The sequence below is a fragment of the Erpetoichthys calabaricus genome, chromosome 12 (assembly GCF_900747795.2).
Source record: "Erpetoichthys calabaricus chromosome 12, fErpCal1.3, whole genome shotgun sequence".
Lineage (NCBI taxonomy): Eukaryota > Metazoa > Chordata > Cladistia > Polypteriformes > Polypteridae > Erpetoichthys > Erpetoichthys calabaricus.
Genome location: NC_041405.2, coordinates 56,644,228 through 56,650,203, shown reverse-complemented (window position 1 = coordinate 56,650,203; position 5,976 = coordinate 56,644,228). Strand labels below are relative to the sequence as shown.

The 5,976-nt window shown below is 37.1% G+C and overlaps 1 long non-coding RNA gene across 1 annotated transcript; it reads left to right on the top strand.

The window, feature by feature from the left end:
* Positions 1 to 210: 210 nt before the first annotated feature.
* On the top strand, positions 211 to 3,762 carry LOC114663278 (uncharacterized). The gene is made up of 3 exons (XR_003718097.2): positions 211 to 392; positions 1,268 to 1,342; positions 2,089 to 3,762. It is a non-coding gene; the product is annotated as an uncharacterized LOC114663278 (long non-coding RNA).
* The last annotated feature ends 2,214 nt before the right edge of the window (positions 3,763 to 5,976 follow it).

Sequence of the window (5,976 nt, the reverse complement as noted above, 5' to 3'; positions counted from 1 at the left end):
TGAAAATTCCTTCAAAAAGTTTTTTTGTAATCTTATATTGTATAAATGGAAAATTCTGGAGAACATATTAATAGTATGTAATTATCTCTTTACAAATTATGGTGTATTGAGGTGTGTTACATATACTGAAAAGTTTTTATAACTAAGGCCATTTACTGCAAGGATAGGTAAAAAAGCATTTGGGTCATTGTGTTTATTAAATGTCCTCTCACTTGTGACTGTGTTTCATTGTAAGATTTGTGTGTTCATATAAAGAGGGTCTCTGTTTTGAAAAGACATACATTGCCTAATTTTGCATTTTGCATTTTACTTTTTTGTGTGTTCATTAAACAAAGAGTCAACTCATCTGCTAAAGCAGAAAGAAGTGACAAACAAAGCAAATTTACTGAAATGTAAGGTTTCATAGTTCAGTTAATATTGTATGATATGATTTACTTTTTATATCCTAACATAGTATGGTGGATAGTAATGCTTTAGGCTTAAATTTGTATGTCTTTGGACTGTGGGAGGAAACCGGAGCACCCGGAGGAAACCCACGCAGACACGGGGAGAACATGCAAACTCCACGCAGGGAGGACCCGGGAAGCGAACCCGGGTCCCCAGGTCTCCCAACTGCGAGGCAGCAGCGCTACCCACTGCGCCACCGTGTCGCTGTACTGTATGTGTCATTTACAATACTAGATTTCCTTTTTATGACAAATTCTAAATTTGTGACCTGATAGCAGAGCTGGCTTGTTATTAAGAAAACTGGAAAAAGATGGAATGCACAGTCCTGCCTCACAAATTACTTTGTCATACTTATTATTCGGAATTTCATTTAAAAGTTATAGGTTCTCAAAATTGGTAAAAAGGGGTGAAATATAGAATTTAAAAAGCTATAATTTAAATCGAATTGGCATACGTTTCTAAATAGGCATTGTGCTCAACGTTCGGCAAGTGCTTTTTATACATTTTTAATAAAAATGGTTTCCTCTTTTTTATTTTAGTAATCACTATTGCATTATTTCACAAAGATATTGTCTGCTGCTGTTTTAGTGAAATAAGCAGAGGTTACAAGTTACAAAGCGTTTTATGGAGATAAGGCCATTTATTACAAGTGCAGAAAAAAATAAGCACTTTGGTCATGGGGTTCTTTCTATGTTATCTGACTTGTGTCTGTGTTTCTTTGTAAGACTTCCTGAAGTGTGTGCAGCTGCAAATGAAGAAAGCTGAATGCTTTGGATGCAAAAACATTGCCTGACATTTACGTTTTGCATTTTTCTTTTAGCACGTTCATTAAAAAAGGATTAATCTGATCAGCTGAAACAGCAAGAACTCAGAAACAGAGGAGATTTTCTGAAAAGTAAGATTTTGTAGTTCAATTAATATTAAATAATATGGTTTATTTTTTATAGCATAATATAACATTCTTATACTCACTTAACCCGGTTCATTTTTTGGAGAGGCAGGAGATTACCACAGCTGCATCAGGGACAACAGCCATTAACCAAACACTAACATCTTTCTGAATGTGGGAGAAACACTGAAATACTAGTAGACAAAACCCATAGAATCTGTTTGACTAATGTAAAGAAATGGATTAACTGTTGCTTTTAGGGTGAACTTAAACTTTTAATCAAATGCATCCTATTGAGTCTTACAAGTAAACCCATGACTCTGGACAAATCTCATTAGGAACATCAAAATTATATATGTGTAAACCTGATTAAGTATGAGCCTGATTTCCTTAAGATTCTCAGAATTAAGTTCTCTTACTGCATATCCCACTTTGTCCCTGCCTGCTTCTCTATACATGATTTATCTTCAGTGCTTATTCACTTATTTAGTGTTCCTTATTCAAAGCCCATCTCTCACAATAAAGTTTATTTCCGGCAAGCATTCCATGGGTCTGAAACGCACATGAAGCTTAACTTTTAATGTTGCTTAGAAAACCTCCAGGGCCTAGCTAGTCTGACCACAATTTCATATTGCTCCTGAGGTAGTGGAAGATAATATTAAACATAAGGCACAAGAGGCTGTGATTTCTTCATTACTAATTCATGTTCTCTCTGTGACTTCAATAATGTTTTAATGCATTTGCTTTCTCAGATGCCTGCAAGCTTACCCTAGATATCAATACTGCAAACAGAAACCTCCTGTTATCTGAAGGAAATCTGAAGGTGTCATCCAGTGAGGAAGTTCAGGATTATCCCGACCACCCTGACAGATTTGATTGCCGACGCCAGATTCTTTGCAAAGAAGGATTATCTGGGAGTTGCTTTTACTGGGAGGTGGAGAGAAATGGGGCAGGAGCTGAAATAGGAATTGCATATAAGGGAATCAGCAGAAAGACTGGAGTAAACACTGTTTTAGGGCATAATAATAAGTCCTGGAATCTGTTCTGCTCCAATTCCATTTACGTTGCATGGCATGAAAACAAAGAAACTAAAATAACAGCATCTTTTTGCTCCAGTATTGGGATGTATCTTGACTAGTCTGCTGGCACTCTGTCATTCTATACTGTTTCACAGCCAATGATTCTCCTGCACAGGTTCAAGACCACCTTCACTGAACCAGTCTATCCAGGATTTTGCCTTTATTACTCCGACTCAAGTGTAATAATGTGTCATCTGACGTAGTCAGTTCATTTACTGCCTTTACTGGCTTTCTCTCTGTGGTACTAAGTTTGACTAGTTATTTATGGGACAAGGTAAAGGGCATCGATTTCTGCAAATATATCAGAGTTACTTTAAATTACTCTGAGAACAGTAGCAAAATAAATACACATAAAATACATCAAAGTCTTATTAATAATATTTATATGCAATTTGTAACAAATAAGTGTTTCTGTATTGCTGTGTTATACAATATGGCAAACTTATCTTTTTATATAATATGCTACCGTGGCTGTTCGTTTGTCTGTCCAGGATTTTAAATCAGCTGTAGCTCGCAAACCGTTTCACGTATTGACCTGAAATTTGATACACATATACTATGTGATGTGTACTATCCGCTTTCGGGGTGATGATTTTTATTACTCTTTTTATTTTTATTTTATTTTATTGTAGAATCAACTCTCGGCAGTGCGCAGCAAGGCGGCCGTGTGGCGCGTGTGTACGTGCAATGTTCTCATTCCCTACCACCTTCACGGTCACTTCCCCTACCTCTTGAGGCAGATTGAAGTGAAAAATGAAAGAAAATGTACTAAGTAATTCCAACACAAAAACTAACTTAATCAGCGAAAAGATGCCGATGAAAGAAGAGAAGCAGCGGGCCGCTAGAAAAGAAGAGCTGCTCAGGAAGCAGCAAGCGCATCAACCTCTGAGTAAATGAAGGCTAAACATGCAGAGAGAGTGTGAAAACTATGAATGCTCAAGTCAAGTGTATTCAGAGCACGTTATCGTGCAGTACGCCGTTACTGGTGTTTTATAATTTGCATATATTCCTAGTATGCATTTCATGTATTTTATATCTGCTTTTGTTGTTTCTGCTGTAACAAAACTAAAATTAACCCGTGATTTTGTTGTAATACAATACTATTATTTTTTCCTTTGTAACATACAGTATTTTCTTTTAATTTTGACAGTTTATTTTGCAAATATTTTCAGGAAAGTAATAAAGTACTAACTGATTCAAATGTCACATGATCTGAAGCTGAACAAAAAGAAAGATGTGTTTGTTGTTGTATTGAAATCTGGCATTTTGCGGGGATTTTGTGGGGATTGTGTCCCTTCGACTATGACCATAATAAACTAGTTTTAGAATGGATGGAGAGAAAGTTTGTAGTTCAAATAGAATGTAATGACAGGTGTCACCTTTATTCAAACATGCATAATCCATCAGGAAGTAATCTTAAAATGAATGTCAATCAGTCAAAACTACCAGAAGTTTTTGATTGCTTTTAATGATTTTATTAATACTAGGGGGCTCCGCCACACGCTTGCTTCCCTCGCCAACCCCCGTGTTTGGTTAATCGGATATAAAATTTTAAAAGCTTGATTTTTTCTTTGGAATTGTTTCAGTTTCATTATTTGCACTTTAAAGCTTCAGTAAATACAATATTTGGAATGACCTTTTCTCCAAGATCGTATTGAATTTTGATTCTGTTTTTGGACTTACATCTTGACAACACAACATATAACTGCCCGTGAGTGAATATCGTTTCTTTTTCTCTAATAAATAACCCAACTTTTTTGAATGTTTGTCCCTGTGATTTGGTAAATGTCATAGCAAAAGCTATTCTCATGGGAAGCTATGTGTCTAATGTTATTCGCGGAATATATACTACATTACCTTTCTTTTTGCCTGTTAAAATTTGCATCGCTTCTCCGTGATCATAAATATACACCTGACCGAATTGTGGTTTCTTCGAAATTAAACTTGTCGTTGCTTTAATTGTTGCGGGACCACAGATTCCCATAGCGTATGGTCCATTATTGTGTAAATCTACGTTTTGAGCATTGAATGATGCAAAGGCGAAAAGTTTATTGTAGACTCGAATATTTTGCCTGCAGTGTTTGTGGATTCTGCAGTGGGCTGGCACCCTGCCCGGGGTTTGTTCCTGACTTGCGCCCTGTGCTGGCTGGGATTACCTCCAGCAGACCCCCGTGACCCTGTATTCAGATATAGCGGGTTGTGAAATGACTGACTGTTTGTGGATTTCACTTTCCCCAAACATCAAATCTTTTAATTCTTGCAGATACGCCTCCTCGTTGTGTAGAAACACTGCTTTTCGCTGATGGCAACACGATTTAGACGATCTACAAGTCTCTGACTTAAACTTCAAAGCCTTACAATATTTCCATACATCTGACATATCACCTATGTCCATATATTAGATCTCTATTCGCCTTTCCATTATTTCACCGAGTAATAATTTCTCTGTTTGTGCTAATGCAATCTTTACTCTTTTTTTTTATACTTTTTTTTCTGCTTATATATTCTGTAACTTGCTCTGCATGTGTATCGCGCCTACGTTTTTTTTGTGTCTTTTGAAATCCACTGTTTTCGTTATCTCTAACCTGCTCTGCATGTGTTTCGCCCCCTCGGTTTTGAACCTCTTTATGACGTTTTACTTTGTTTTCTACTCTTTGTCTTTTATTTCTGACCTCGCTTTCTCCTGCTATTTTTTCAATTACACCTGGTCCGTGATGATTATATTCCCTTTTTTTGAGTAATAATTTCTGTTTGTTTGCGCTAATGCAATCTTTACTATCTTTTTTTTTTTTGATATTTTTGAATTTTACTGCTTTCATATTCTTTAGCTTTCTCTGCATGTGTGTCATGCCAAGGTTTTTTTTTTTTTTTTTTGAGCCTTTCGAATTCCACTGCTTGCATAATCTCTTATCTGCGTTTTTTTGTCTCCAACGCTTTTGGGTCTCTTTTCTCCACACTGCTCTTTCTTCTTCGCTTAGTTGTTGACGTTTCATCTAGAACGTATTGTCCATATACACTTTATATGAGCTGAGAGCAGAGGATCTGTGTCTGCTAAAAGCCTTTACACGACTGAGAGTTTTGATGACCGTGGTCTTATATGAAAATGGTTGTAAGTACTGCGTGACTTGCAAGAATCTCATGCTCCACGTCCCTGCAAGATCTCTTGGCACCAAGTCTCATGTTTAAGGTTCCGGCGAGATGCTCCGTGGCCAATCTCTTTCGTCTCGCGAATCTTTTAAGTGTCTACTGAGAAGATCACGTCTCGTCTCCCTGGTCTCCCTACCAAGATTTTTTTTATAATAGAGAGATTAAAGTTCACGAGGTTCAGATGACAGTCATGGTGAGAATATGCAAAACAGCACAAGTAATGATCAGGAAAAGATTTAAACCTAGGACTCTGGAGAAGGGCAGCAGAAAGGTGTTTCATAAAATTTACTTTCATACTGTGTTCAGTGCAAAGCTGTTTCTAGGATTGTGCTGCCCTGCCGCCTCCTTTGCTTTAAGAGGAATCAGCACTGCTAGACCTGTGCATCAAGACCTGGGCACAGCAAAGTATTTAGG